The sequence below is a fragment of the Ambystoma mexicanum genome, chromosome 4p (genome assembly GCF_040938575.1).
Source record: "Ambystoma mexicanum isolate Mex_15411 chromosome 4p, UKY_AmexF1_1, whole genome shotgun sequence".
NCBI classification, from domain to species: Eukaryota; Metazoa; Chordata; class Amphibia; order Caudata; family Ambystomatidae; genus Ambystoma; species Ambystoma mexicanum.
The window spans coordinates 47,712,117-47,736,238 of NC_090927.1; the positions used below are offsets into that span (position 1 = coordinate 47,712,117).

At 48.0% G+C, this 24,122-nt stretch overlaps 1 protein-coding gene across 1 annotated transcript in view; it reads right to left on the minus strand.

Annotated features, from left to right (window-relative positions):
• LOC138452967 (zinc finger protein 208-like) overlaps positions 1–18,653 on the minus strand; it is a 141,592-nt gene extending 122,939 nt beyond the window's left edge. Inside the window, exon 1 of the mRNA XM_069605336.1 lies at positions 18,587–18,653. The gene's annotated coding sequence lies outside the window, so the exon portion shown is untranslated. The remainder of the gene's footprint in view (positions 1–18,586) is intronic.
• Between the last annotated feature and the right edge of the window lie 5,469 nt (positions 18,654–24,122).

The window sequence follows — 24,122 nt, forward strand, 5'->3', positions numbered from 1 at the left end:
TCCTACCCCGTAGGATATTTGGAAGCTCTATCTCCACCCCCCCACATTTCCGACAAATATTTTCGTACACCAGGAACAACGACAGACTAACACCACAGCCGTTTACCCAACATGTCCCAACACAAGAGTTAGGCAATTGATAATCACACACACCTGACAACCCTTTCCCTTCCCCACAGGGATAAAAGGTGGAGCCCGAGAGCACACTACGAGCAAGGCAGACCGCACAACGAGGCAGCTATTCCGAGACGGCAGTTCAAGAGGAGACGAAAGACGGCGCGAACCGAAAGGACGACAAGGAGAGAAGAGACCTTGCACTTTTCAACTTAGACTCGCGAAGCCTCAGAAAAAGGAAAGATTAGACCGTCAACAATAGCCAGAGTGTGTTGTAGCAGATGTCAACGGTAATGCCTGGGGCTTCAACAGTTTGGTTTTATTTACCTCAGGCTCATCAGTCTCCTCTCCTAGAAAGTCCAGGATGAGTCTCATGATGAGAGGCAGTGGATACCTGGAAAAGTGGGTACATGCTTACCTTCTTGGTCTAGTGAAACATGTAGTTTCCATAATGGTAACCTAGGAGGTTACCTGTCCCAAATAAAGTGTATATCTTCTTGAATATTCTCTTTGCTGGAGAGAGCAGGTAACTTGTCAGGATGTAGTGTATTTTTGGAGCCATCTTCAGGGTGTTCACCTTTCCCCATAGAGAGACAGCTCCAGTCTCACCCATCTATCTAGGCATTTCCTTAGCTCTACCATTACATCAGCCATATTCTCTCTCAAAGTGTCTCAGGTCTGTATTACGCCAGAGGCCCAGGTACTTCATCTTCAGGGCGTTCAGCTTCCTCCAGAGTGCCAGCTCCAGTCTCACCCATCTATCTAGGCGTTTCCTTAGCTCTACCATTACATCAGCCATATTCTCTCTCAGTGTCTCAGGTCTGTATTATGCCAGAGGCCCATGTACTTCATCTTCAGGGCGTTCACCAACCCCCAGAGTGACAGCTCCAGTCTCACCCATCTATCTAGGCGTTTCCTTAGCTCTACCATTACATCAGCCATATTCTCTCTCAAAGTGTCTCAGGTCTGTATTACGCCAGAGGCCCAGGTACTTCATCTTCAGGGCGTTCACCTTCCCCCAGAGTGACAGCTCCAGTCTCATCCATCTATCTAGGCGTTTCCTTAGCTCTACCATTACATCAGCCATATTCTCTCTCAAAGTGCCTCAGGTCTGTATTACGCCAGAGGCCCAGGTACTTCATCTTCAGGGCGTTCACCTTCCCCCAGAGTGACAGCTCCAGTCTCACCCATCTATCTAGGCGTTTCCTTAGCTCTACCATTCCATCAGCCATATTCTCTCTCAAAGTGTCTCAGGTCTGTATTACGCCAGAGGCCCGGGTACTTCATCTTCAGGGCGTTCGCCTTCCCCCAGAGTGACAGCCCCAGTCTCACCCATCTATCTAGGCGTTTCCTTAGCTCTACCATTACATCAGCCATATTCTCTCTCAAAGTGTCTCAGGACTGTATTACGCCAGAGGCCCAGGTACTTCATCTATGATGGACACCAACTGAATCTATAGCGCGTGAGGTCACTCTTCCTGGAAGTTAACTAGACAGACGTCACTTCACATTTTGACCAGTTGATTTTGTAGCCTATTCTCCAAAGTGTTTTATCCTTCTCATGAACGTCGGGGGAGAATCCTCTGGGGTCTGTCATCAGCATAGAGCCACAGTTTCTGTTCAATGACTGCGTTATTCACCCTCAATCTTAAGTCCTCCTCCCATATCCAGATCACAGGTGGTTCAATAGCAAGCACACGGAGTAATGGCGAGAGGGACACCGTTTCCTCATTCCGTGATTCACAGTGACGGCGCTGGGGCACTCTAGATTTGTGACAAAAGACAACAGCCACGGCCATATTAAAACACCCACTCCAAACTCCATCTCTTCCACTGTGCTAAATAGAAACATTCACTCAACATGTCAAAAGAAGGCATCACCACTGAACCATCCATCGTTCTTCCCTCTTTCAAAGAAAGCATGAGTCTTCTCATATTGATCACAAAATATCACGCCAGATTGAAATGTCTTCTCCTGGTTCACAAATCTATCCACGCTAAGGCACCAGTGTATCTAGTCTCCTCTTTCCAACTCTACAAGCCTTCTTGTAATCTCTGCTCTGTCTCCTCGACTACCCTTGTGGCTCGTGCCCTCCAGGTGCATCCCCTTGCTTCCGTTCCTCCTCTCTTCTTGCTACACTTGCATGGAATTCTCTTCCTTTGGACATCCGAGAAAAAGTCCACACAAATTTGTTCAAAACCAAACGTAAAGCCTACCTCCTTGCCTCCAAGTTACACTCTTAACCCATCTCTCAACAGCATGCTAGCAACCCTCTTCCCCCTCGTCTAGAACCTTCCTGTGTCCCTCACTGCCTCTGCCTCCACTCTAGCACTTCACCCACGATGGTCACATCCCGAACATAGTCCTTGATCTATGTCTGTCCACGTATGTATTGTCCCCGGTGAGTGTCGCATTTACTCCCATCCACACCATGGTAAGAATGTCCCTCTATCTCACCCAATTCTAAGAATCTCACTGTTTCCCGTCAGATTCAATTTTGTATCTATTGTAGGGTCTTTTGTGATCAAAAGAGCATTATTACTCCTATATATATATATATATAAATGTACGTTACAGTCTGCATTGAAAAGGCTTGTTGACCTGTAACTACCGGGTAGTATTGCGGCTGGAAATATATGCATGTTTTCCAGATTTCGGTAGATGTATTGTACAAATCGAGCAGTAGTTTGCACATGGTCATCAGAATTATCCTATACATCTCAGGCGGCAGTCCATCTGGTCCTGGGCATTTCAGTGTTCAGGCTGTTGGTTGCCCTCATCAGCTCTACCACCCTCAGCTCATTCTCCAGTACTGGCTGTTCCTCGGGCATTCTCTGCAATGCCGACTCAAGGAAGAATGGGTCCATATTATTCCCACTAGCTACCACCTCAGGTATATAATCTCCCAAAGGTGATGACAAACTACTGCACACTGTCATTGGGATTCTACAGAATATTCCCAGATGTATTCTGGATCCCACAGAGGGTGCTTAAACTGTCCATCATTCTCAGCCTATGTGCCAGTAAACAACTCCATCTCGCCCCTTCTTCGAAGTGTGTGCTCCATGTTCTGTACAGAGTATATTCCACCCTTTCAGACATCTAGATTGGGGTCATACTTGTCTTCCATAAGCCCCATCAGTCCTTGCCTTATTTTGGAAACAGGTATACACATTTTTTGGTTCTTTTATCTCTGCCTCAAGCCTGGTGGCTTCATGGGCCTAAGTGCACTTCTGCCGATGAATAGACCCCCTGCCCCAATGAAGCATTTGACAGCTTCCAGAACTATATAGTGCGATCCCCCCACTTCAGTTTCGAAAAAGCCATGAGGTAAAAGGTACTACTCCAAAAAAGTGAAACGTGCAGTAACTCACTTTTTAAAACCAGCTACAGACAGTTGATACGTCTTTAATTGTAAGTATGCTGACCCTCCACTCTGGTGCGATTCGAGGTCCTATGGATAGGACAACTTGTGCTGATCGTGCTGTATTATCCTCATGCTTTCCGAGGGAGGATACAGTCACTAACAGGATGTGCATTCCTGATGCCCAACCTATCCCACCTTTGCCAATATCTCCCATCTTCCTTGCCACAGAGAAGAGACAAAGGTTGTTGGTAAAGAGTAGCCTGAACCAAGATTCAGGTTGGGTTGATTGAGTAAGTAACCGGATGACTTCCCAAGAGTTTAAGAGCAGAATGAAACCCAAGGAAGTACCTATTGAACGACTAAGTAAATAAAAGTTTATAGGCAAGGATGAGGGTCAAAGACTCTGTGACACAGTAACAGATTCTGCTCTCATCCTATACCTACAATGTTTGTTCCAGGAGCAGGGCGGCATTCCGCTTAACAAACAGTATGTCTTGGCCCTGCTCGATGAGATTCCAAATGCAAGGCTAATTAGTTCGGCTTATATTGATCAGTTCGAATTTGTATGGGATGATCTTGTCGACCTTGTACAGCTATATTTTCAATCTAACCCTTTATTTGAAGAAGCGACCACGCTACTAACTTTAGAATTTGTTTTTCAATTGTTGGGCACTCAGATGGTGAATATCACAAACATTATTGAAACTTGTTCGTTCAAATTTCTCCTGCGGACACATTACTACTCAGCGTCGTTACTACGGCAACTAGTTCAGCTTTCCGCAAACCCGGAAGCTCACTGCGTCTCCCTCAAGGCATCGGCTGCAGCACCGCTCTCAGAGAGCTGATATCGGTAAGTGGTAGAAACCTTCCATCTTTCTTCTCACTGCTTTGACATCTACTTACACTTACTTTGCTAACTTAGGTTCAGAGAATGATCTAAAGTTCCACACGGACACGTTGCCAGACGTTAAGTCTCTCTCGCAACCTCTCCTCCCACGAGCCGTCAAGCAAAGAGTAAATCAGATATTATGCCTCTATTAACACGCAGGACCAAGTTTCACACTCTTCTCCAACTCCTATAATTCTACCTGCATTGTGATTCAAGGAGACTCTTCCATTCTCGGTGGCAAGAGGTCTAGTTCCAGACTCCACACTCCGACCAGCTTCACTCCAACAAGAGCCAGGTTCAGGGTTTTCTTCCCAGGGGTTTTCCTGGAAATCCAAATCCGTCCTGACTCACTGTACTACAGGCAGGAGTTGGACGACTAGCTAAATTCTGTATTCATCTAGACTGCTGCAGCTGAACCAGGTTAGTGATCCATGTGTTAAAGATTCCTTGGTGTGTTGTTGTCAATCTTTACAGTGACGAAACGTGAAACCAACTGCCAAGATATCCTGATGATCAAATTGAGTTGCGGGATGCAATATCGATGGAGCCACATACGTCTCTACTTTTAAATGTTTATTTTAATCTGAGGAACACTGATTTAGAACCCTCCAGCAGTACTGCGCTACTGTATAAAATACCAAGACCAATGCGGGCACCCTTCCTCCCTCCAGCAGTACTGCCCTACTGTATAAAATACCAAGACCAATTCTGGCACCCTCCCTCCACCAGCAGTACTGCACTACTGTATAAAATACCAAGACCAATGCTGGCACCCTCCCTCCACCAGCAGTACTGCACTACTGTATAAAATACCAAGACCAATGCTGGCACCCTCCTTCCACCAGCAGTACTGCGCTACTGTATAAAACACCAAGACCCATGCTGGCACCTCCCTCCAGCAGTAATGCACTGCTGTATAAAACACCATGCCCAATGCTGGCACCCTCCCTCCAGCAGCAGTACTGCACTACTGTATAAAATGCCAAGACCAATGCTGCCACCCTCCCTCCTCCAGCAGTACTGCGCTACTGTATAAAATACCAAGACCAATGCAGCCAGCCTCCCTCCACCAGCAGTACTGCACTACTGTATTAAATACCAAGACCAATGCTGGCACCCTCCCTCCACCAGCAGTACTGCACTACTGTATAAAATACCAAGACCAATGCTGGCACCCTCCCTCCACCAGCAGTACTGCGCTACTGTATAAAACACCAAGACCAATGCTGGCACCCTCCCTCCAGCAGTAATGCACTGCTGTATAAAACACCATGCCCAATGCTGGCACCCTCCCTCCAGCAGCAGTACTGCACTACTGTATAAATTGCCAAGACCAATGCTGCCACCCTCCCTCCTTCAGCAGTACTGCGCTACTGTATAAAATACCAAGACCAATGCAGCCAGCCTCCCTCCACCAGCAGTACTGCACTACTGTATAAAATACCAAGACCAATGCTGGCACCCTCCCTCCACCAGCAGTACTGCACTACTGTATAAAATACCAAGACCAATGCTGGCACCCTCCCTCCACCAGCAGTACTGCGCTACTGTATAAAACACCAAGACCAATGCTGGCACCCTCCCTCCAGCAGTAATGCACTGCTGTATAAAACACCATGCCCAATGCTGGCACCCTCCCTCCAGCGCAGCAGTACTGCACTACTGTATAAAATGCCAAGACCAATGCAGCCACCCTCCCTCCTCCAGCAGTACTGCACTACTGTATAAAATACCAAGACCAATGCTGGCACGCTCCCTCCACCAGCAGTACTGCACTACTGTATAAAATACCAAGACCAATGCAGCCAGCCTCCCTTCCAGCAGTACTGCGCTACTGTATAAAATGCCAAGACCAATGCTGCCACCCTCCCTCCTCCAGCAGTACTGCACTACTGTATAAAATACCAAGACCAATGCTGGCACGCTCCCTCCGCCAGCAGTACTGCACTACTGTATAAAATACCAAGAACAATGCAGCCAGCCTCCCTCCAGCAGTACTGCGCTACTGTATAAAATGCCAAGACCAATGCTGCCACCCTCCCTCCTCCAGCAGTACTGTGCTACTGTATAAAAGAGCAAGACCAATGTGGGCACCCTCCCTCCAGCAGTACTGCACTACTGTATAAAATACCAAGACCAATGCTGGCACCCTCCCTCCACCAGCAGTACTGCACTACTGTATAAAATACCAAGACCAATGCTGGCACCCTCCCTCCTCCAGCAGTACTGCGCTACTGTATAAAACACCAAGACCAATGCTGGCACCCTCCCTCCAGCAGTAATGCACTGCTGTATAAAACACCATGCCCAATGCTGGCACCCTCCCTCCAGCAGCAGTACTGCACTACTGTATAAAATGCCAAGACCAATGCTGCCACCCTCCCTCCTCCAGCAGTACTGCACTACTGTATACAATACCAAGACCAATGCAGCCAGCCTCCCTCCACCAGCAGTACTGCACTACTGTATAAAATACCAAGACCAATGCTGGCACCCTCCCTCCACCAGCAGTACTGCACTACTGTATAAAATACCAAGACCAATGCTGGCACCCTCCCTCCACCAGCAGTACTGCACTACTGTATAAAACACCAAGACCAATGCTGGCACCCTCCCTCCAGCAGTAATGCACTGCTGTATAAAACACCATGCCCAATGCTGGCACCCTCCCTCCAGCAGCAGTACTGCACTACTGTATAAAATGCCAAGACCAATGCTGCCACCCTCCCTCCTCCAGCAGTACTGCACTACTGTATAAAATACCAAGACCAATGCTGGCACGCTCCCTCCACCAGCAGTACTGCACTACTGTATAAAATACCAAGACCAATGCAGCCAGCCTCCCTCCAGCAGTACTGCGCTACTGTATAAAATGCCAAGACAAATGCTGCCACCCTCCCTCCTCCAGCAGTACTGTGCTACTGTATAAAAGAGCAAGGCCAATGTGGGCACCCTCCCTCCAGCAGTACTGCACTACTGTATAAAATACCAGGACCAATGCTGGCATCCTCCCCCCACCTGCAGTACTGCGCTACTGTATAAAATACAAAGACCAATGAAGGCATCCTCCCTCCAACAGTACTGCACTACTGTATAAAATACCAAGACCAATGCTGGCATCTTCCCTCCACCAGCAGTACTGCACTACTGTATAAAATACCAAGACCAATGCTGGCACCCTCCCTCCACCAGCAGTACTGCGCTACTGTATAAAACTCTAAGACCAATGCTGGCACCCTCCCTCCAGCAGCAGTACTGTGCTACTGTATAAAACACCAAGACCAATGCGGGCACCCTCCCTCCAGCAGGACTGCGCTACTGTATAAAATACAAAGACCAATGAAGGCGTCCTCCCTCCAGCAGTACTGCACTACTGTATAAAATACCAAGATCAATGCCGACACCCTCCCTCCAGCAGTACTGCACTACTGTATAAAATACCAAGACCAATGCTGGCATCTTCGCTCCACCAGCAGTACTGCGCTACTGTATAAAATACCAAGACCAATGTGGGCACCCTGCTGTTGTAAAGCACTTGAGCTAAGTTTCAGCCAGAAACAAACTAAGTAACAAACAAAGCAGAATTTAAAAAAAGGGAAAATTGCTGCACCTAAAATAGCAAAATGTAGAGATGTGCATCAATTCAAGATGACAATACAAATATACAAAGTATGATATGCACCTCATTTTGTTAATTTCCTTCTTATGCAGCACCTAATATTTTCCAAAAGCCACACGCAGTCTAGCAAGCAACATTTCACCCCGAACATGTTCATTTGTAAATACACTGGGGCCTATGGCGTACGACAGTGCAGTACAAATCAGTGGTAACAGAGTGGTAACTCAGTTACCGCTGCATTAATGCCCCGCAGTACTAGAAGTTAGGCGGTGGAGTGGAGGATTCGCCTCCAGCAAAAAGCTGGAGGTAAATCCGCCACTTAACAGAAAAAACAGCAAAATCGGTGGAATTACCGTCGGCAGTAATTCCATCGAAATCCCCATGAGTCCTATGGACTCCAATAAAGGGGGACTAACACCGCCTACCAATAGGTAACATAGCAGAGAAGTCTCACCGGCATACCTGGATGTATTTTGATTATTTGCATTTTCTTTACACTGGTGAACTGGCCTTGCACAGCACCCTAGTCAAGGATTACCTCTGGCATCTCTGATGTTTCATGCGTGCATCGTTTCTGTTAGAAATGACAATGTTCAATAAGTTTAGAAATAGCCGCCTAGTGAGGCCTTACTGTATATCCATTTGAAGTACAATTGCTCTCAACTTTGGTGAAATGGCATTGCTGCACAAACATCTTATTGTACATACTGCAAGCTCCAGCACACAGTGATTTAGTCCCAGCTGCAGACTATACTGCACCACACTCTCCGCCCACCACCACTCTCCTTAGCACAGACAACCCCACTCCACTCTGCTGAGGCTTTCCCTGTACTCGGTCTAGTAACTATAGCCTCCCACTCAGGCTGTAAGATCTAGTGAATTATACCTACCCCGCCACTCTGTCACCTCCACGCCCCAGAGACCCAGCCTGCTTTCCTCCCATAATCTCCTGACCACCTGCTTTCAGTAGGCAACCTCACCCCTGGAATCCCCCACCTCAGAGCCCCTTCCTGTAACCTTGAAGGGGTTTCTCTGAGCTCTTTCTTGACTCTCCTTAGAGTATGTACCCTTGCACCTTAGAGCTCCTGAACTTTAGAGCCCCTGATCCTCTTGAGCCCAATCCTCCATGCGCAGATCCCCTCCTGGATCCTACAGAGAGGCTTCATTCATCCCCTCTTGCAGCCCACATTAGGCCTTCTTATAAGATGACGCGCTCTTCAGTTTCAGAACTCCCATCCCCTCCCCGTCCTCTAGCTGCAGATGGCCTCTCACACAGACTCATTTTTACCCAGTCCTGGGTGTCTAAGTGCACATTTTAATTTCCCCATGATAACATGTGCCAGTAAGCCCAAACATACCAAGTGCCTTTTTCCAAAGTGTCAGGCCTGAATGCTGGGGACCCTCATGACATGGAATCGATTGTGAGACATGCCATGGGGCGAGATGGCACATATGCCCTCCCCTCTGGTCACATGCCTCTGAACCCTTCTGGTCAGTTTTCAGAGCTAGTAGGATATAAATCTGGTAATTTTCTGTGTTTATTGACTTCTGGTGCAATGGGGTGTCAGCTCCAGGCCTGAGGAGACCAAAGTGAAGATACCCTGTTGCCGCCAACCAGTCGCCCCTATGCACTCTTGCCGGTCGCCCCAATGCACTCTTGCCGGTAGCCCCTATGCACTCTTGCCGGTAGCCCCTATGCACTCTTGCCAGTCGCCCATATGCACTCTTGTGGGTTCCAATGACGACCTTAACATCTTTGTCTTGTATTTTATTTATTTATATAGCGCGCCTCTCCCAAAGGCATCTGGGCGCATTTCTTGCAGTTACAGTTACATGGTATGCATAGAACGATAACAGACACAATAATTACAAAAAAATACTAAAGAATATTTACAAGATAATTACAAGGTGGTTAGACAGAGGGGCAGAACCTGACACCATAAAGTAGCTGGGAGCAGAGTAGGTTATTAGGCGGATGGAGGTTTTGAGTGTCCTGCGATATAAGCCCCATTTTAGCTTTTCTCTTGAAGGCATAGAAGGAGGATTCAGATCTGAGTGAATTGGGAAACGAGTTCCACAATTTGGTGGCAAGTACCGGGAAACTGGACCCCCTGCTTTCTGAAGCTTGAACCTTGTTAGAGAAAGGCAGTGAGCTTGGGCTGCTCTATTTGGGCGGCTGGAGGTGTGGGGTGTGAACCGGTTCGCCAGGTATTTTGGAGCGTGGTTAGCCAAACATTTGTGCGTGAGTGCGAGAGTTTTGAGGGAACTTCTTTGTGGGACAGAGACCCAATCCAGGCTGCGTCTGCTGTCAGAGATATGCTGGTTCCTAGGAATATTGAGTGCTGCCTTGATGGCGTTATTTCGGGAAACCTGTAGCTTGCTTAGGTTCCTTTGACTAGTTCCTAGATAAAGCGCATTGCAGCAGTCGAGTTTCGACATAAGGGTTCTAGCAAGGGTGGTGCAATTAGCCGTGGTAAGGAATTGTCGACATGCTGTGATGAGTAAGAGATAGGGTCGAGTCGAGATAAATGCCTAGTGTTTTCGTGTTGTTAGATACCTTGATGGTATTGCCGTCAATCATGAAGGATTTGAAAGTTGGATGCAGTCTGTTGAGTCTGTGGTGGGAGCCCAGGATGAGTAGCTTTGTTTTATCGTCGTTAAGACAGAGCCTATGTTCTGCCATCCATGCCTGGATGACCTGATAGACATCATTTAAGGCTTTGGTGTCAACTGCATGGACCCCGAGATAGGGATGCGTATTTGGGTGTCATCTGCGTAATTAGTTTAGGTGACACCCAAATAGTCAAGAATAGCGAAGAACGGTTTTGTGAACACGTTATAGAGTGTAGGAGAAACACAAGAACCTTGAGGGACACCGCACAGAACTGGCGAGGGTTCAGCGAAGGCCGAAGGGGAGAAGACCCTCATGGATCTATTAGCCAGGAAGGATTTAATCCAGGTAGTGGCTTTGTCGGAAAAATGGGCTGCAGATTTGAGATGATGGCAGTGGATTTGATGGTCAACCAGATCACATGCTGCTGATAGGTCTAGCAATAGTAAGAGGGCCAGCTTGCCATTGTCTTGAAGGTCCTCAATTTGAGTTTTTAAATCAATACGGGCAGTTTTGGTTCCGTGCCTCGGTCGGAAACCGGATTGTCTGAGGCCGAGGAGTTTATTGGATTCGAGGTACTCCTGGATCTGCAGATAGGCAGCTCGGTCCAGAATTTTAAGTAAGAAGGGGACGGTGGTAATGGGCCGATAATTAGTAGGGGTGCTCGGGTCTAGGGATGGTTTTTTGAGGAGGGGGATGACCCAGGCTTCCTTCAGGTTATCTGGGACGATGTCTGTGTTGAATGAAGAGTTGATAAGGGCGGTGATGAAAGGTGCCAATTCATGGGTAGCCTCCTTGATGATGGGGGCTGGGCACGTGTCACCCTGACAATTGGAGAGTTTGAGTTTACTGATGATGTTTTCTACCACTTTAATAGAGAGTGGCGAGAAGCTAAAAGGTTTATGGGTGTGAGGGTGAGGGACAGTTTTTCCGAAGGGGGTGCTGTACTGCGAGTCAGTCGGTAGACTGTTTTTTTTTTTGCATTAATTTTGGTTTGTAACGTGGGGATTTTGTCGAATAGGGCTTTTTGTATATTGGAACACCAAGTACTGTCTTTAATACAAGTGTCAGGTGGGACTGACGGTGATTCTAGTTCTTTAAGTATTTTAAAGAGCTCTTTGGTGTTAGATTCTGCTTGCAGAATGTGCTTGTTGTATGCGTCTTTTTTAGCTTGTAAAATAGCCTCTTTGTAGTTGAGGGAGGCTATGATAAGGCTGTCCTTATTTGCAGTAAAAGGAAGGCTTTTCCAACGGGCCTCACAGTTTCTCTTTTCCTTGCAAAGTGCACTCAGGTGTGGTGTGAACTACGTGTTGAGATGTGCGCGAGGTTTGGGTTTCTGCAATTTAATTGGAGCAATAGTATTCATGGCTGTAAGTATGGTTTGACTGAAGGTATCGACTAAGACTGTGTGGTCCGTACACGACACTGCAGCATTATTTGGTATGGGTAGGATAAGGGGGAGCAGGTTCTCCCTTGTTATGTGTCCCTTTTGTTTCTCGTGCTGATGGATGGTGCAATGATCTGTTTAGAGCATTGGTTGTTGTTAAAGGCGATTGTGTGATGATCTGACCAGGCGCAAGGTGTGTTAGCCACTAAATTGATGCTGCAGTTCGGATCGACCAATCAGTCAAGGGTTCTCCCCTTGTTGAGAGTGGGTTCCTGAATGCGATGGGTAAAGCCCAGATCAGTTAAAGTACTAGCAATATCCAAAGCTTTAAGGTCGTTAGGATCTTAGAAACCAAGATTGAGATCACAAATTATCCAATTAGGGGAATTAGGCTTGGTGTTTGCTGCTAGGAGGGAGGTGATGTCATCTGCAAATGTGCAAACTGGTCCTATAGGTCTGTAGTTAAGGTGTAGGGTGGCAGTTTGGTTATGTAATATAGGTAATTTGACAGATAGTAACTCTGCTGACGGAATGTGCTTATTAGGGATGAGTCTAAGACCAAAGGAGCTTCTGTAAATGAAAGCAACACCTCTGTCTTTAGATTGTTTAGTATTACGGTCGCATTTACTGATGGAATAGTCATTGGGGATGGCGAGTGAGAGTAGTGGACCAGCTGCTGCGAGTAACCAGGTCTTAATGACCTGCGATTGACAGGGGCACCCTTGATCAAGGTATCTTTGGCTGTGGAAGCGTTACTGATGTTATTGCTCGACAGAGTTTTGGAAGGGGTGTTCTTGATACCTGATGGTCTTTGAGTGGGATTGGCAGGAATAATGGGCGATTTCGCAGTGGTAATGATATGGTGTGGTAATGATATGGTGTGATTGACAATCTGCGTGGGCTATGCAAAGGAATCTGGAGTCTAGTCTGAGGTTCCTGAGATGCAGAGTGCATGGATGATTGGGAGTAGGTTTGGCTGCAAAGTGAATGTACCATAATGCAGGTGAGTTCAGATATGGGTTGGGGGGGGGTAACGTAGTGGAAGTAGGCATGGTGCTGATATTGTTCTGAAGGCACAGGGGTGGGAAGGCGGATGGGGTAGTGCTCTCTAGCGGTGGCGGATTAGAGCTAATGGTGCGTGCTGAGCATAACATAGCGCACTGAAATATCGCAGTGGTACTGGGCTGGTTTGATAAGACACTGTTAGTGTTGGGGTATGACCCGGTCAGGGAAGGTGAAGCGTAAAGTAGCAGAAGTGTGCAACCAATGCGATGGTGCATGTACAGAGTGAAATATGATCTTGGCAAGTGGGTAGGTCAGCAGGTCAGATGGGCATCGCCAAAACAATGAGATCCGGCGGTCACCAAGTTCGCTATGCCAGATTCGCTAAAGTACATAAGACAGTTGCAGGTGGCACAATTTAACTGGCAGTTGCAGTGATACTTGTTAAGGCAAGAGAGTCAGGTCTGAACATTTAACAAGTCAAATAGCATAGGGTAATGTGTGGCAGTTTAGAGCAGTGATGTCGGTAATTCACTTCCGCATGTAGAGGCATTAAAACACAACATCAGGTCAAAATAATGAGTGGCCTTGCAGAGTGGTCTGAGGAGTGCCGCATGGTTAAGGTATGGGTAGGCAAGACTAGGGCTGAATAGGCACAGTATTACAGTACTGCAGGGTTCGCAGGTGCCACAGTTGCCAGGTGGCCTTTGCCGTATTAGAAAATGGAGGGGAAAAGGAACGAGAAACTAATCGTAAATGGACTTCAAGGCTACAAGTCGGCAGTAGATAGTAGATGACAATACGAATAGGGCGCCTAGTGATACAGCTGTAGTTATCAACAATCGGAAGCAGCATCACATATAGGCAGTAAACTGAAGGGTTTTACTAAGACACTTCTCAACATACTACCGGCAGACAATCTGAGTGCAGAGTCATTACGGCATGCTGGGTAGTTTGTAAATATAGTTAACGCTAGTGCTTGCCTGGGTATGACGCCAGGAGTATAAACTCTATGGGGTGACTGGGGCTACACAAGTGTGGGCTCACGTTTGTAAGTATAGATAGTGTCATTTCGTGATGGATATAGTAGTTATCTTGCACAGATGCAGGCAGCTGGTTAACGGCTGACAAGAGAAGCATGTGCCTTGGGGCACAAGAGAGGCATGGTCCTTGGCGCACAAGAGAAGCATGATCCTTGGCGCACAAGAGAAGCATGGTTCTTGGCGCACAAGAGAGGCATGGTCCTTGGCGCACAAGAGAAGCATGGTCCTTGGCTCACAAGAGAAGCATGGTCCTTGGCGCACAAGAGAAGCATGGTCCTTGGCGCACAAGAGAAGCATGGTCCTTGGCGCACAAGAGAAGCATGGTCCTTGGCGCACAAGAGAAGCATGGTCCTTGGGGCACAAAAGAAGCATGGTCCTTGGGGCACAAAAGAAGCATGGTCCTTGGCGCACAAGAGAGGCATGGTCCTTGGCGCAAAAGAGAGGCATGGTCCTTGGGGCACGGCGCTCGTCGAGCTCTGTCAGGGCTCAGTCAGGAGACTTTGTGGTTGCCTTCGTTGGGGCCCCACAAATGCCTATGGGAGGTTGACTGGCCAATCAGAAGGCCGTGGCTAGCATCAAGTCAGAGGTTCCATTAGTTTCACAACAAAGTCGATATATCGGCGGCGGCGGCCCTTATACAAATAAGTAATTCTTTGTATAAGATGTACTGATGTACTTTATAATTCTTGTACTGATATTCAAATGTTTTTGTGTAGTGTTTCAACATACAACAAATAGCTTGTATGGTTTGATTATTTCTATCAGTTCAACAATCCTTTTAGTAGATCATAAAATATTTTTGCTCCAATTCACAAACACATAAAATGAAAACATACGGTTCTATTTCACCATTCAACTTTCATCAGTTTTGATAAACAAACAATTTGAAACAACAGGATTTTTGTCATCCTCACATATATTCAGGAATGCGTCACAATAAGCTAGTCAGGTCGCTTGACCGCTATTCAGATGCAAGTTCAAGTTATTGTGCATTTAGCGAACGCGTTTCGGATATACCAGCCATCATCAGGGCTTTATTAACTTGAAGTTCTATCTCTTGGATTTGTTTCACATTCCTCTGTAATGTGTAATTTAGTGTTGGTAATTCTGTAGTATGTATTAATGTTCTGCTTCAAACAAATACATATAAACTAACCTCTTAAGGTTTTTCGTACTTCAAGCTTTCATTGGACGCTAATTTTCATTTCACTGTATCAGGAAACCTACATAAAATAAAGTATGTCACTAGAAAACATATCACTAAAAAGCCTGTCGGTCTTATTTACATAGATGCTCTTGCTCTCCCCTCAGGTCACATTCCTCCGAACCCTTCTGGTCAGTTTTCAGAGCCACCATCCACCTTCTTCCAGCCAAATCCCAGGAGTCTGTTCGGGACGATAATCTCCCTCAAAGAATCCAGTAACCTTTAAAGCCCCCTCAGTTACCATTAAAGCCCACCCTCCCCCCTTTCCTGATTGTTTCAATTCCTTCTCATTCCCTTCAGAGTAGCCATTGTATTGTATTGCGTTTGGTTATTTATATAGGACTCTTTTCCCGACTTGTGTGGCCTCAATGCGCTTTTTCCTTAGTTGAACGCCCTTGGTGACCGGTGTCGATATCATTGGAGAGTACTAGGGGTCAGTTTAGGAGATGCATGTGTGCATGTTGCCGTTCTAGGACTTGGGTGGCTGGCAAGGCTCGACTAAGCAGCCCAAGAGAGGTCAGACACATGGGTGGGTGCTGTTGAGGGTTACAGATCGATTGCTATTGTCGAGAGATCCACACACACCTCTCAACTCACCGCATTTGGTGGGTGGCCCCTGCTGTGAACATACTGTCACCCTCCCAACACCCCACTCCCTTCCAGAGATTTCAATGGGCTCATCCGCACAGGAACATTTTCACCAACATTTAAAAAATGCAATACTTCCCATTGGTGTCACACGCCACACAACCCCAAGCACACCTGATTTCACAAGCCCTGGAGAGTCAATAGGTTGAGAGGTTTGCAAACACCCCAGTATCTTTGGGGGATGAAAAACTATTTCCCGTTTTTATTTTTCATTAAATGAATGTGAAGCAATAAAAATGCATAAGGAATTATACAATTATAAAAATCACAAAAAACGCAGACATGTAGTTTTGCTTTTCCAATCATAAAGCCAGGAATGCAAGTGCCAAAAGGCAAAGAAGAAATGCAGGAATGGATGAACACATCCTAAATGACGTGGGGCATTGTGCCACGTAGGATCCCCCCACCCCACTAGGACAGTCCTCCAGATCAGGCAGGCAGATCCAGTGCCATCCTAACTGCACCGCCCCACAGATCCTAGGGTGACCCTCACCCACCCACCCCAGATCCCAGGTTGACCCTCACCCAGACCGGAGAGAACACAGATCCCAGGGTAACCCTCACCCACCCACCCCAGATCCCAAGGTGACCCTCCCCCACACCGGAGAGAACACAGATCCCAGGGTGACCCTCACCTTGTGACCCTCACCCACACCAGAGAGAACACAGATCCCAGGGTGACCCTAAGCCACACCGGAGAGAACAGATTCCAGGGTGACCCTCACCCACACCAGAGAGAGCACAGATCCCAAGATGACCCTCACCCGCCCACCCCAGATCCCAGGGTGACCCTCACCCACACCAGAGAGAACACAGATCCCAGGGTGACCCTCACCCACCCCAGATCCCAAGGTGACCCTCCCCCACACCGGAGAGAATACAGATCCCAGGGCGACTCTCACCTTGTGACCCTCACCCACACCAGAGAGAACACAGATCCCAGGGTGACCCTCACCCACACCGGAGAGAACACTTCACTGCACAGCTTTGCCGCCTGGGGAGGTGGGGAGCAACCGTCTGTTTTTGTGAGACTGCCCACAAATGACAGCTCGGGTCCCGCGTGGACAGAGCCCCTCCCGGGGATGCAATAAGTCCTGCTTTTGCTTCAGGCAGCCTGATAGGGTGTCTGCAGGACCCCCCTGTAAATTCGGCCTTTCCAGCGCTCGCGCTTGTGTGAAAGTTGGAGCTCCAGCAGCAGCGCGGCTCTCCCCATGTCTGTCACACATGTTAAGGGGTAGACACTGATGGGGGTAGGGAGCTACACGCAGGGGCTTTTGCTCTTCAAGAAATGTGAATGCGGGATAAGAAATGGGAAGGGAGCATAATGCTGCAGCAATGCTTATGGGGTTAAGACCCAAGTGAGATTAGAATCACGTTACTTTGGCTGGTGCTACTGTTACCTCCTATGCAGGATGGAGAGAACAAAGTCGTACTAGTATTGCTCAACATATTTTTAGGACTATATAGTTTAAGGTTAGTGGCACCTCCTTCTACCACTTAGCCGCAAAAACCTGGAACAACATCAAAAGAAATAAGAAACACTCAAAATCACCTAAAATTCAGGAAATCACAAAAAACCTGGCTCTTCAACACCACAGACTAAATCTGCAAACCAAAACCGAAAAAAGGATGACTAAACCGGAAAGGACAAGGACATCCCCGACCAGAGAGGGTAACTCCCACGGCACCAGGACGGATGACACCAAATAGACTGGAACACAGGCGGCACGCACGGAGACTGAGTCAACTAACCCAGACAATCCGACCAACACTTTCACCCGACCCTTAGTTACCGCCAGGCACCACAGTGGTGTGGAATTGTCGAGATATTGGCAATCACCACATTACCTTAGAGGTTGACATTGGCAGGCGCACTGGCCACAGGAGTATGAAGTGAGGATAAGGGGAGCTATGAGAGACCATGTTAGAGGTGGGAGCCAGAGGAGTAAGGAACCTTATATGCCAGTCGGACCCAGATCAGGACAAAGCCGCATCAGGGGAGACTACACAAGCCGAGCGCCCCAACTCAGGATAGAGACGCAAACTAACCAACCCTACTAACTTTTCCCTTTCTGCATACACCTCTCAAACTCCAAACCAAACACAACCAAAACCTACAGCACAACAAACCGCACAAACTTCACTACATTGCAACAACAAAAGAAAAACACACATAGACTCGCACAACAGTACATGATGACTCCTGGCCGCAAACACCCCAGGCCCACAGGGCTGAGGCCGCCAACAGCACATCGCTGGCTCTCGTGCACTTTTCCTGCTTCCTCCCACTAACTCAACCTCCCCTCCTCTTTCAGAGCCGCCAGGGGACCACTCCGGTGGTGATAGTGCGCGGTACAAATGTCCTTTAACATTATGAAAGGCTAGTTTATTATAATGTGGGTTCTTTTCAAGGCATTGCTATAAAGAAAGGATTATTTAGGCACATGAAACTCAAAGCAAAACCTTAAGAAATATTTATATCAACTAAACGTGGGAATATATGTGTTTAATTGTTCACCTCCCACTTTCTCCATTTAACCAGAGTTTCTCTTTCTTGGTTTATAAAAGGGGAGAGCCCAGGGTCAGCCAGCATGCCCGCACCACCCTGGAAGCTCAGCCCCGGACCGGTCTTCCCCCCAACCCCAGGCCACATTCTTCGGCCTTAAACATATATATTTTTTTTTAAACATTGCACGTTTACCGGCCTCGAGGGCAGAGCGCACGAGAGCGTCCAGTTCCAACAGTCTTTACTTATGACTCTGAGCATGCGCAGATGGCACCACCTCTGTGTCGAGACTTTGCAACAGAGCATGCGCAGATTATCGCTTCCGGCACCACACCTTTGAAATAGCTTTGCTACAGAGTATGCGCGAACATCGCTTCCGGCACCATCTCTGTAAAGTGGCTTTGCTACAGAGCATGTGCAGAAGATCGATTCCGGCACCAGCTGCGCGGATTATCGCTTCCGGCACCATCTCTGTGAAATGGCTTTGCTACAGAGTATGCGCAGAACATCGCTTCCGGCACCATCTCTGTAAAGTGGCTTTGCTACAGAGCATGTGCAGAAGATCGATTCCGGCACCCGCTGCGCTGATTATCGCTTCCGGCACCATCTCTGTGAAATGGCTTTGCTACAGAGTATGCGCAGAACATCGCTTCCGGCACCATCTCTGTAAAGTGGCTTTGCTACAGAGCATGTGCAGAAGATCGATTCCGGCACCAGCTGCGCTGATTATCGCTTCCGGCACCATCTCTGTGAAATGGCTTTGCTACAGAGTATGCGCAGAACATCGCTTCCGGCACCATCTCTGTAAAGTGGCTTTGCTACAGAGCATGTGCAGAAGATCGATTCCGGCACCAGCTGCGCTGATTATCGCTTCCGGCACCATCTCTGTGAAATGGCTTTGCTACAGAGTATGCGCAGAACATCGCTTCCGGCGCCATCTCTGTGGAGTGAATTTGCTATAGAGCATGCGCAGGTTGTCACTTCGGGTACGGCTGACGAATATAGTGTGCATACCTTGACGAATGCGCAGACCCGCGATTTGAACAATTTCAGTTGAGTGTCACCAATATATGTTCAAATTAAATATAACAAAGCAACATTATATACAACCAGTATTCGAAATACTAAAATAATCTAACATTAAGAGCGTGGCTAGTGGACACACATCTCTCTGCTAATAACATATGAAACCGTTTCCTTGAACGGGAGGGACTCTCTACACATACAATCCTCTGTTCTTTTTGTAATACAACTGCAGTGGCCTGAAAGGAACACTGGTCACAGGTTGGTTGCATAGCAAGCTTTATCGCCCTGATTAATATATTATTGTACATGTACAGATGCGTACAGCATAAAGAGAGTCTCTGCGATAACCACTGCAGTGGGATTATGTCTCAGTTAATGTCTGTGCATGCAGCCAGGCTGCCAACCACTGCTGTTGGACTCACAGCAGTAGATTTATGCCTGTAGTAAGTTTCTCTAGCAATGCTGGCTCAGTAAAACTACCAGGCAGGGTGAGTCTGGTGCTAGTGTGTACACTTAAAACTGAGGGCCTGGATCCATAAAGAGGAGCGCCGGGGTGCATCCTTATGTCTCCTCCCTAGTAAAAGAGAAATCCACTTTTTGGATTGTTTGGGGATTGCTTCTGGCTTGTTTTCAAACTGCAGATTTTTTTGGGATTTATTTTGGAGTTTTTGTGGATTTTTCCAAGCAAGGATTTATTTGTCTTGGGTTAGAGGATTTATTTTGGATTTTTACTGACTTGTTTCTCAGTAAAAGCAATCCACTAACACTAATTGGCAGGCACGCATTTCTACAGGATTTATTTTGGATTTTTACTGACTTGTTTTTCAGTAAAAGCAATCCACTAACACTGATTGGCAGGAAGGGATTTTTACAGGATTTATTTTGGATTTTTTGACAAGCAACGATTGTTTGGACTTAAAGTGGAGGATTTATTTAGAATTTTATTCAACTTGTTTCTCAATAAAACCAATCCAGCAACACTACGCATTTTTACTGCATTTATTTTGGATTCTTTTACAAGCAAGGATACATTGGAAGATTTTTTTAGGATTGTTTCCAACTTGTATCTCTGTAAAAACAATCCAGTAACATAGGCACACATTTTTACTGCATTTAACGTTTGGAAAAATGTCAAACTAGTTTCAACATTGGTTGCACTTATTTAGCATTTTGATCTGGTTAACCATTTCACAGAGTTTGTTTTACTGATTTTGCATTTTATTGGTGCAAATTACAAATCCAACTGCGCTTACCTAATTTCTCCAGTAAATAATACCTAGTCTCTAGCGTTCAGGGTATACCAATTTGCAGCAATGCATAGAAGAAATGGCTAAGACCTCAGCCATCCCATCTCCCATCGCACCACCTGACTTGCTGGACGGTGGCCGCCTGTCTCCTGCCTGCCACCCGGTACAGCTGTACCCCTCCTCTGTGCCCCTCTGTATACCACCCTCAGCTGTATATCTGTCCTTTCCCCTGCCTCTACCTGGAGCAGAAGACAGTGCCCCCCTTCCAAACAGGGCACAGAGCCTGAGCCAGCCAACATCTATATGGTTCAGAATGGCCTCATAGAAGTGTCGAAGATGGGCGCCAGCTTCGTGCCCTTGCCTGGCCTCTTGGAGGTCTCCACACCATGCAGCCTGCTCATTGGCTCCAATATTCATCAAATCCGCAGTCCCGATGGAGCAGGGGGGCAAAGCTAGGCCTATTTGAAAGGGCTGTGTGCAAGGGCCCTGTCTTTCCCTGTCTACACCGGTTCGCCCTAAGGTATGATATGATATGACATTTGTAACACGCCTATACACAAGTGTTTCAAGGTGCGACGAGGCAGGGAGGGACAAAGGGAAGACAGACAACGATCCTACTAGGCCAGGTGTCATTCAGATCGCGCAAGTGCATGGGTGGAGGGGAAGGGGAAAGTGGAAGGGGAAAGTGCAGTACAGGGATAGTAGAATAACAAGATAAATAATAAGGGCCAGCTGGTGGCAAGTGCAAGGTAAGTGCAGACAAGTGCTGGGAAGGGGGGGCTGTAGGGATACAGAGACAGTCCCGCAGTGCAGGCGTTACCAGGGAGGCAGTGCAAAGGGAGAGTGGCAGGGCCAAGGACCGAGATCGGTGAGAGTAGCCCTGTTGCAGAATCAGTGCAAATTCAGTCAGGAATTTAGCAGGGGAGAGGGGGAGAGAAAGCAGAAGCAAAGAGGAAGGTTTTGAGGTGCTTCCGGAACCGGAGATGATTCTCCTCAAGTTTCAGGGAGGCAGGAAGGCTGTTCCAGAGAGAGGCCCCTGCCGCGGAGAGAGATCTACCCCCAACTCGTTGCTTGGAGAAGCGGCTGACTCTGAGGGAGTTGGAAGCGGATGAGCGAAGAGCTCGAGAGGGAAGATATTTAGGAAGAGAGAGATGAAGGTATTTTCGCCCCAGGCCCCAGAAGGCCTTGTGGACAATGCAGAGGGTTTTGAACTTGATCCTCGCAGCCACTGGGAGCCAGTGTAGAGATTTCAGTCCTGGAGAGATACCGTCCCTGGGCTTGAGGCCAAGGACAAGTCTCGCAGTCCTGTTCTGGATGAGTTGCAGAGGGCGGAGAGTAGAAGCAGGCAGATTTAGGTAGAGGCTGTCACAGTAGTCCAGTTTAGAGAGAACCAGGGCTCTGGAGACAGTGAGCTTCTGGGGGAAGGAGAGGAAAGAAAGAATACCTCTGAGGAGGTGCAGCTGGTAGTGTGACTTCTTGGACACGTCAGATATGTGCGGAGAGAAGGAGAGTGTGGAGTCGAAGATGACACCGAGGTTTTTTGCCTTGCAGGTAGGAGCAGGAAGAGGACCAAGAGAGGCCGGCCAGAGAGCTGCAGGGAAGGAGGGAGTGGGTGTGCCAATGAGTAGAATCTCAGTCTTACTGGCATTAAGGCAGAGGTCATTAGTGGCACACCATTCCTGGATAGCAGACAGGCAGTCAGAGATGAGGGAAGGAGAGGGGGAGGCTGAGGGTAGCCTCAAAATGAGCTGGGTATCATCCGCATAACACTAAAAGTTGGGGAAGAGAGCGGCGATGCGGTGGGCAAGGAGTGCCAGATACTGGTTGAACAGCTAGGTAGAGAGGTTAGATCCCTGGGGGACACCACAGGTAGAGAAAAAGATGTCAGAGAGGAAGGACCCCAGTTGGACCTGGGAGAGTCGATTGGAGAGGAAAGAGGTCAGCCAAGCCAGAGCCTGACCAGTGATACCCAGGTTATCACGGAGACGGTCGAGCAGGATAGCATGGTTGACAGTATCAAAGGCAGAAGAGAGATCGAGCAAAATGAGAACACACGGAATGTTAGAATCAAGTTTGGAGAGCAGGTCTTCACGGATGTTCAGGAGAGCAGTTTCCGTGCTTCTGGCAGCTCTGAAGCCAGACTGATGGTCATGAAGACTACCAATAGAATCAGCGTGGAGATTAAGCTGGGAGATGGCCAGTTTCTCCAGGAGCTTGCCCAGGAAGGGAGTAATGTAGATTGGGCGATAGTTAGCCGGGCAGGAGGGGTCGGAAGAGGGTTTCTTAGGAAGGGGATGCACAAGGGAGTGCTTAAGGGGGGATGGGAAGACTCCAGCGGCGGAGGAGTGATTGCAGAAGTCAGCCAGGGCAGGAGCCAGGGAGTCGATGTGGTCCTTGATAGTTTTGGAGGAACAGCGGTGAACCTGTTTTGATGAGACTTTCATAGATCGGACTTGTCTAGAAACCTTGTCGGCAGAGAAAAGGGGAAAGGCAGAGAAGGAGAGAGGAGGGGTGGCTGCAGAAGGGCCAGAGGAAGAGCAAGGAATAGAGGGAGGGAGGTGAAAGGAGGAGAGTGAGGACAGGATGTCCTGAGTTTTAGAAATGAAGTGTGAGGCCAGTGCTGTGCAGAGGGCCTGGGAGGGGACGGGAGAGGTAGAGACTGCAGCAGGGTTGGCCAGTTCCTTGCGGATTTTAAAGAGTTCAGCCGAATTGTTCGATGCCGCAGAGATGCGGGCTTGGATAAGGGCTCTCTTCTTGGTGAGAACGGAGAGCCGGTATTGCCTTTGGAGCAGGCGGCAGGCCAGTTTGTCAGAGGATGAACATGAAGCACGCCATTTCCTCTCTGCCACCCTGCACTTGCGTTTTAGGGTGACAAGATCCGAGTCATACCAGGAATTACATTTGGCTTTGGGCTTCAGACGGATTCTCATGACAGGGGCAAGGATATCAAGAGTATCAGATATAGCAGAGTGGAGAGTGGAAAGGGCTGTGTCAGGGTGGGAGTCAGCCGAAGGGGGAGGGAGGGGTGAGAAGGTGGCGGCGAAAGCCTCAACTGACACGCGCTTCATGGGTCGGATGACCGAGAAGGTGGGTGGCAGTGATGAATGTGGCTTTGCCTGAGGGCTAGGGAGGGTGAGTTGTGAGGATATGAGAAAGTGATCACTCCAGGAGAGAGGAGTGGAGAGAGGGACAGAGAGGGGAAGGTCAGAAGAGATCAGAGCATCAAGAGTGTGCCCTGCAGAATGCGTCGGCCCAGATGGGAGAATAGAGAGTGAGAGAGAGTCGCAGAGGTCGCAAAAGTGTCCAGAGGGGGGACAGGAGGCATCCAGGTGGATGTTGAAGTCTCCAAGAAAGAGGAGTTGAGTGGTAGAGGACAGGAGTGAGGAGGGGAGATCCGCCCACTCGGAGAGGAAGGAGGAAATTTGACCGGGTGGTCGATAGGTAGTAGCCACAGTAAG